The sequence below is a fragment of the Centruroides vittatus genome, unplaced genomic scaffold, assembly GCF_030686945.1.
Source record: "Centruroides vittatus isolate TY-2023 unplaced genomic scaffold, ASM3068694v2 contig_4, whole genome shotgun sequence".
Classification (NCBI taxonomy): domain Eukaryota; kingdom Metazoa; phylum Arthropoda; class Arachnida; order Scorpiones; family Buthidae; genus Centruroides; species Centruroides vittatus.
In genome coordinates this window covers 3,380,237-3,389,385 of record NW_027122214.1, presented here as the reverse complement: position 1 = coordinate 3,389,385, position 9,149 = coordinate 3,380,237, and the positions used below count along the sequence as shown (strand labels likewise).

Genomic DNA, 9,149 nt, shown 5'->3' with positions numbered 1-9,149 from the left:
TCCACCTCCCGGCACCCACAACTAAAAAGTTTTCTAAATATGAAAACTGAATTGAACTAAAAAGTTTTCTAAATATGAAACGATTGATTAAAAGTTTTCTAAAAATTTAAAATAAATTAATTAATCAAATTTATAAAAACATTTAATAATTAATTTCAATTTGTGATCAGTATGTCTCATGAAATTAATTTTGTGATCAAAGCTTCCCAAACCACTACTACTGATAAGTTAAGATATTTAGCAAAAATAACAAGTTCAATCATAACTAAATGATTTAATAAATGCAATTCATTTGTTGCAATGAGGAATTTCTAAATTGCAACTATGATCTTCGCTAGAAATGATCAAACCTCCTTAGAATGATAAATATATTCAGTATCCAGAATCTAAGAATTAAAATATACTTTCATTTATGAAGGCAGCCAATTAAAGAAGTGTGTGGTTAAGACTGTATGGAATTAAAAGTATATTACCAGAAATTTGAGACGTACAAAGTAAGTAAGAATTATTGAAATGATTATAAATGACCAACCTAAAAAATCCAGTACACAGCTTGATTTAAATTATCTATTAATGGTCGTCGAATTTTAAGAGACGTGAGATCAAGTTAGAAGATTACAGGAATAAAAACTCAAAAGAATGAAAATACAGTATTTCTATTAACAATACACGGTCGTCATTAGCTTATTTGCATCTCTAGACACTATTAAAATTAACTTACATTCATGCAAACGTTAAAAAATTGATATAGGATCAATTGAAAATTGATATCCGGATTCCTCAATGCTGTAGGAAGCTCACTGACTACGGCGTTGAGGAACTCGGAATGGAAAATGGGCCACCACTCCATGAATTTTTGGAGGTCTCGAATATGTCCGGTCCCGTCCCTCACGATCCATTCGAACCCACGATAGGCTTGGTTGAAAATGCTCTTTTAAGAGTCGGTAAGAGCCAAATGAAAAATTATATATCAGTTGAATTTAAAGATTTACAATTTTTGGATCAAACAAATTAAACTTGTTTCTCGGAAACTCTCATTGTATTAAAAATTAAAAAGAAATACTGGATAATATAGAACTAATGAATAGAATATTTTTTAAAACGTCTTACTTTTTACTTGGTTGAATTAACAATAGTTTTGTCTGCAATAATCGCAAATAATACTTTGTTACATAAAACCATATTTTGTCCATTGTTAACAATTTATTGGAAAATAAATTATAATTTCTGAAAACTTTATTTCAAAAGTTCGATAAATATTAAAAGTCATTCACTATAACAAATGAAATTTATTAAAAAATTTTTTAATCGTTAACCGGATCTAAATTCTGGGCTATTTATACTCCAAGAATTTTTCATGGGATGTCGTCCCACATAAGTCAATTTTAGTCTCTCAACACTGGCTATTCCCATTGCGTGCCTGGCCGAACCAACGATGGATACAATTAAAATATAATTAAACGTAAGGTTAAAGGGCATATAAAAATAATAAATACTTTGAAACAATAAATTTAAGTGGGGAATACATCATTTGATGAAAATATTTGATAATTAATAATAAAATAGACGAAAACTTCGCGCGTGAATAAAAAATATACTGATTATCTGTCAACAAGATTGACATTTGTCATTTTAAAAGTAAATGTTTTAACCGGATTGTGTTAACATCGATTACGTGGCTATTCTATTCGTCTCCTCACTGGTTCATATGGAGGTTATAGCCTTATATTCGCCTTTCCTCCGAAGAGTGGTGTCATGATCGCTACGCGACCGAAGAGCCAGCCGTTTATCTCACGGCCTAAACGTACGCGCGGGAATCCGTGCCTTCCGGGAGGACTTTTGTGAGGAACTGGCCTCCTATTCAGTCGTTATTAGCTAGGAGAAAACCCGGAAAACTCCTAGCAGCTAGTCTGTCCGAGTCGCGGCACGAACCCACGACCGAACTTCCCAGTGTTTAGGGTCTTGGTCACCACTACGGTGAGCGGCAACGGAAACCACTCGCCCACGATTACGCGGCTAGAAAAACCTGTTTGTTTTTAAATACAGGATACCTACTTCGTTGAAAAATTTTTAAAACTCATAAATATGGCTGGTCATTAATATTCTGTGGATCCTGAACATAGCGAATGTTTGTTTTCTCTCGTTCCGTATTAACATAATAATTATTGTTTTTCGACTACTTATTGTTAATTAATCAATTGTTGACTTTACATGTTTTTCAAAATGAAATTATTAATTATATGATAATAATTAAAGAATAAATTTGTTAAAATAAATATTCAACACGTATTATAAATTAATTGATTAAATGCTTTATAATCTTTAATAAATTAGTGCAAATCTTATTAAAAAAGAACTATTTTGAAAAGTAATAGAATTGTGAGGAAATTATACAAAGTGATGTTTTCTTTTTCTTCTTCCTTTACATTTTCTGAACGTTTCTTAAAAATATCTTTGTTACTAAATAATAGAATTTTTAAGTTAAACTTTAACTTAATAATTTGATATTGGGTAGAAGCGATTATAGTTATAAAGAACTATAGACTTTGTATAAGATTTTGAGCTTTTGAAGTTCTAATTATAATTGAGAGCCTTGCCTTATTCTTACAGACTTCATCTCACTGCTCGTTACTAATATTTTTATTCTATATATGTGTAACGCCTGTAAAAATGCAGCCAGAGACTTCAAAAGTGCTTAAAATGACCCGAACGTATGCTTCTGCTTAGTACACTGAAGTGACCATACCTTAAAGCGTGTATGATGCTAGATCGGGCGCTTCGATATGATGAGTCACGTAATTACTTTTTATAGATCACAAGACTCATTTTTCTATCTTTCTGACATCGTGGGTGACAGAAATTACTAACAAGTAGCAACAATAAACAGTTAATTTCGGCTTGGAATTTAACTTATTCACAGGGAAAGAAAAAATACGAAAACGTCTATTGAAACCATCATTAATTCAAACGTGTCCATTGCACAAATCGTATGTGATTTATTTTTGACTTAAAAGTGACGGAATGAAAATTGTAATATCGAAATAGTAGCCCAATGGGAATTATTACTCAAGTATTGTATTTGGAGCCCACTTAATTGCTGCTATATTTGATCAGTTTGTGCTTTTGCCCTTAAATTCTTTTTCTTTCCTTATTTACAAAATAGTCTAAAAGCGAGACATATTTCACATGGTTCTAAAATCCGGAAAGCCTACTACAAAGCGGGACAGTCCCGTCTAATTCGGGACGTCTGGTCCCTTTACAGCAGAGGTCACCAAACTATGGCTTGCGTTACTTCTAAATAATTAAAAACTCGCGACTTAAAAAAATTTCGAATGTTTAGAACTGACTCTCCCAAGACGGCCGGATGGCCGAGCGGTCAAGGTGGCATCCTACCGCTCTGGGGGACCTGAGATCGAATCCGAACGGGTCGAATAATCCCCAGGAATTTTTCGGGGGTGGTTCGTTCGGATATGTCGGGCCCCGTCTCTCACCACCCGGTCGCCCCATTGTGGGCTTGGCCAAATCCATAATGGGCCTACTAAAAGAGGCCCTCTTAGTGCTCACAGGTCGGAAAGAGTTTAAAAAAAAAAAACTGACTCTTCCTATGCTCAAGCTGAACTTATGCCGCGAAGCTATTGTAGCGCTCGAAGTGGCAGAAATATTTATTACTCTATTTCCGTAGCATTAGAGCTATCGGCAGCTCAAGAAACAGTATATCTATCGACTCCGATATAGCTATTAGGGTGCGTTCTTTTATTTCTTCGCGTATATTCCGCGCAGGCCCACCAGGGGCCATGCAGTTCCCTTTCTTGAACATTGGGAGTTCGGTCATGGGTTTGCGCCTCTCCCGGAAGTTCTGACCGCGTGGAGTTCCCGGGTTTTCTTCATGTCTGTAACGCCTGAATGGGAGGCTAGTTATTTTTAAAAAGACCTACCGAAAAGCATTATTCTCACATTGAATTTATTTTTGTTTTGTGCGAGTATAGTGTTTTTACTTTCAATAATACAGTATTTTAAGTAATTACAGTGATACCTCGGTTTTCGTCAATAATCCGCCCGAAAACAATCGGCAAAATCTGAAACCTACGAAAACCGAGGCAATTATTTCCATATTAATCAATGTAAATCCAATTCATTCGTTCTAGACACTCCAAAATACATACCAAAACATTTTATAGAGAATAAATATAGTATTTAATACAAAAACAATAAGAAATTAATATGAAATGAATGTAAAAAGAGTAATGTAAAGAATAAATGAACATTTAACATCGCATTCGAAAGGCTACTGGCTCGAAACTTTCTTTGGTCCCATGATGGAGCTAAAAAGAAAGAAAAGCAATGGAATTGTATGGCTTTTTTAAACTCTTTTCGCCCTATGGGCACGAAGAGGGCCTCTTTTAGCAAGCCCATTATGGGTTCAGCCAAACCCATAATGGGGCGGTCGGGTTGTGAGGGACGAGACAGAGCCCGACATATCCGGACGGACCACTTTCCGAAAAATTTCTAGGGATTTTTTTCTCCTTCCGCATTCGATTCCGGGTCCTCCAGAGTGGAAGGCTGTCACCTTGACCGCTTGACCATCCGGCTGTCATGGGAGTTGTTTGGCTAGACGCGCGGAATAATGCTCATACAACGAGAAACAACGCCAAACTGAGCAGGAAAAAGTGTGTGTTGCACTTTGTTTTCGAAAAATTAGCAGTGAGGTCACATGGGCACGCCAACGAAATCCGAGGCAACCGACGAAAACCGAGGCATATTTTTCGCGAAAAATATCGACGGAAACCGAAACCGACGATAATCGAAGTCAACGAAAACCGAGGTATTACTGTATATATATTTGTTATTAAAATTTGATGTTCACATTTTGAACTTTTTAAAAGCATATATTTATATAAGTTCCTTTGTTACTCGCTGAATACACCTAAATTTCTAATTTGGCCCATTAGGAAAAACGGTTGGTCAACTCTGGTCTAGAAGCTCATGCCCGACTAGCTGATACGCTAAGATACGATACCCCGCGCATGCGGCATCCGTATAAAAATTATTTCGGAACGCGTTCGTATATTCCTGTCGAAGTGCGCGTCCCCAAACAGCAAAAATGGCTGTTTGTATTAGTAGTTTACGGTAGAAAGCAACATGGCGTCTTCATGGCTTAGATAGTCTCGTTTCAATGTTTATGAATGAAGATTTATATGTTGTGAAAGCGCATGCTAATGCACACGGTGATGTAGGCAAGCATCATCTCGATTTTTTTCGAATGGTAGTTATCATTCTAACTTTTTCGTGGCTACTTTAAAATGTTCCATCAGCAAGATAATCCATTGTATGGTTAATTGTAAAACTTAGCCATAGAATGGATTGTCTTACTGACAGGGATGTGGAATCGGAGTCGAAGCCGAGAGGAATTTCTGGCCAATGGAGTCGGAAAAAATGTGTCTACTCCGACTCCGACTCCGGGATTTTAAATTTAATTTAGGTTTTTTTTTTATTTAAATGAAAGAAAATTTATTTTACATTTATTAATTTTTTAAAATCTTTTTGTATTTTGTCATAATTCATTCATTTTAAATACAAAATGCAGCAATTTAATTTAAATATGTCGATTTTTTGTAGTATTTGTGTTTAGTAGTTAAATTATTTTTAAATTTATAAAAAGGGAGAATCCCAAAAAGAACATCTAACCGTAGACAATATGACATTTAGTTGACAGCCGGATGGCCGAGCGGTTAAGATGGCAGCCTGCCGCTCTGGGGCAAGGTCCTAGAATATTCTAGGACCTTGGCTCTGGGGGACCCGAGATCAATACCCCGGATGGGTCGAAAATTCCCCAGAGCGGTAGGCTACCATCTTGACCGCTCGGTCATTCGGTTAAAAAAAATCATAACGAACATCACAACATTTATTTTAACGCTCTACTTAGAAGCCACTTTTCTACAGAAAAGTGGCTCCTAATCATGTACAGTAGAGCGTCGATAAGTGGAACCAATTGGGGACTGGGGTCCTTCCAGTTAATGATTTGTTCCAGTTTCCGACTTTGTACGAAAAAATACATTAACCTGTCCGATGTTCAAATTTTTCTCCGTTGCGTATCGCTTCCTGTTGAATTTTTCTCCGTTGCGTGTCGCTTCGTGTTGAATTTTCGTCGATTTTAAGCCTAACGAAAATTTTTTAATAATCATCGAGGCTATCGTATCGTTAAAAATTATTTCTGCATTTTGTACAAACAAAATAAATATATTAAAAAATATAAAAAACATGAAAATTATACTTTAGAAGTAAATTTAGTATCAAAAACATTCGATTCAGCACGACACAGTCCGACTGAAAATCGTTCCACTTTCCGGCCATTCCACTTACCGACGCTCTACTGTATGTGGATTAATTAAATAACGCAACAAAGAACTATCTGCTAAGGGCTACCACTCCCTTGGAAAATCGTTCTCGTGTTGCGTTATGTTATATTTTATCATATATGTATATATATATTTGTTTTACATTATATATATATATATATATATTTTTTTTTTACAATTAAACCATAGATTATCTTGCCGATGGAACATTTTAAAGTAGCCACGAAAAAGTTAGAATGATAACTACCATTCGAAAAAAATCGAGATGACGCTTGCCTACATCACCGTGTGCATTAGCTGCAACGATATACACAGTGGCGTAGCGTAGTGGGGGCGGCAGGGGCGGTCCGCCCCGGGCGGCACTTTTAGGGGGCGGCAAAATTTCACAATAAATAATAATAATATCTTGTAAAAATTTGAACCATTTCATTTCATATTTTTGTCGCACCTACGATTCGGACCGATTGAAATGAGTACGGAATTTTTCATTACTTACACCTAAATAAGGGGGCGGCGAAATTTTACTCCGACCCGGGCGGCTGACATCCACGCTACGCCACTGGATATACATACGTGATATAATTTTACGCGAACACGTAATGATTTTAAAAACGTTCTACTGCAGAAGTGTAACTAATGCAAGAGCTACTTTTTTTTTTTTTTACAATTAATTACGGCTTAAATTCACGCAAAGAAACAGATAACCAATATCTTTCGACGACGATTTCTCGAACTTTGTCTGTCCGATGGAATGTCCAATCTCTATCGACTTTCCAACGCGTCTCAACTTTGACAGCCAATCATCTCGCTGACAACATTCACGTGGTTAAATTAATTAAAACACGTGTTAAATCTTTTACATTTATCGTAGAAGTCCGATCGGACGATATAGACTCGTCGCTGTGTATTTGGTAAGAAATACATTTAGTTTTCCTACGGTTTTCTACGTAAAATGTTGACTATCCATTCCAAATATTATAATCCTTTAAAAGTTTCGTATTTCATATGCTTCTTGTGACTATTCTACTGCTTGCGCTTCTTTTACTACTGTTAAACGAAGTTTCGTTTGTGTTCAACTCTAAACTGAATTACTGTGCAATCGTATTTAATTGGACGCCTACATTTAAGGTCAGAGACGTGTTATACTGTAGGCAAAAAAAAGAGCGTTGGTCCCAGGGACCCAAATGAGTTTATTTATTGAGAAAAAATAATAGGTTGATACTAGCAATAATTTGAAACATTGCTATTTCAAATTAAGTGTCCTTGATTGTTATCTAAATATAAATTTGTTTTAAAAAAATACACTTAAATGCAGGATGCATGATGGAATGGCCTCTAAAATGTATTTTTCCTAGGACCACCAAGATCCATAATGTGTTTAAAGTTGTTAATTTATTTAGATTTTAAATTGTTTTAACATTTTCTCTCTGGGAGAAAAGGAGGATGTAAATTAAAACTGATAGAAAACTGAATAGATTTAATTGAATTATTTATAGCAAGTTTTTAGATTAAAACACAAAATTTTTGTGTTTGAATACTAAAATTGATTTATTATTTCATATTTTTAAAAATTTTCCATAATTTCCTACTCTCTTCCAGTGGTTGTTAATCAGATAGAAGAAAGTGTTATCAAGTGAATAGTTATCTTCTGTTACTTAAGTCTGTTATTGCATAACTTACGTATAATATAATCTCTCTTATCATATATAAATTTGTTACGAATATTTTGTTATTTTAAACTATGATAAATTTTGAGATTAAAAAAAACATGTAAGTTCTTTGGTTTTCAAATAGTTCAATTTGCTTTTTTCATATTATAAAACATTTTACAATTTTCTCAAGAAATTCAGAATATTTTATTATAGAACATTCTATATTTATACTTACTAAATTCTTCAATAAGAAAAAAGTGATTTTAATCAAAAACATAGGATCTACAAATTAATATTCAAAAATATTAATGTTAAAAGACAATTTTTATATCACTGTCAAAGTCAAATATTATTTCATTATTGGTAAATGTGACCTTGACAAAAATTTAGTAATGATGCGAGGAGATCACCATAATTGTATATATTGTTAGATTAGAATTGAACAAATTTCTTGTTAGTAATACTGATCAATATATACAAACATCAATAAATCTATTTAGCTTAAATGTTAAATAATAATAAAATATTTGGGATACAAATTGAACAAAGATACAGTATATTATTTATCAATCATTTCTTTTTAATTTGCTAAGTTACAAGAAAACTAAATGAACTGCATTTTGAGGAACTTGTTGCTATGGTATTTATAAAAGAATTTCATAATTTTCATACTTGATATGAGATTAAATATTAATTGCAATAATGTAAAATTATTCATAAATGACATATTCATTTAAATTTTAAAATTTGACTTAAATTCAAAAGGTTAAGATTATGATATTCGTTAGTTCTTTTGAAATTAATGCAACTTTTCTAGAAAGTAACCGACAATTTTCAAATTAGAATCTACTTTTCAGTGGAATTCATAAGATTATCAGAAATTTGTAGGAAAAAAATTAGCAAGTTATAATATGCAGTGACATAGTGAGAATATGGCCAATATGGTTCTTGATCATAGACACCAACTGATTGAGGATGAATATTTCTTGTCTTGAGAAAACAATATATTTTGTGAATATTAATTGAAGTTATTTGCAATATTTTATTATATAAATGGGACTCTTAAGGTCTTTGCTATTATATTTTATTATATTCAATTTTTTTTTCTTGTCCTTTCATCTAATTATATTTAATTCATAGT

At 33.6% G+C, this 9,149-nt stretch overlaps 1 protein-coding gene across 1 annotated transcript in view; it reads left to right on the top strand.

The window, feature by feature from the left end:
* The first annotated feature begins 7,068 nt into the window (after positions 1-7,068).
* Gart (trifunctional purine biosynthetic protein adenosine-3 Gart) overlaps positions 7,069-9,149 on the top strand; it is a 30,044-nt gene continuing 27,963 nt past the window's right edge. The window contains exon 1 of the mRNA XM_067271512.1: positions 7,069-7,267. The gene's annotated coding sequence lies outside the window, so the exon portion shown is untranslated. The remainder of the gene's footprint in view (positions 7,268-9,149) is intronic.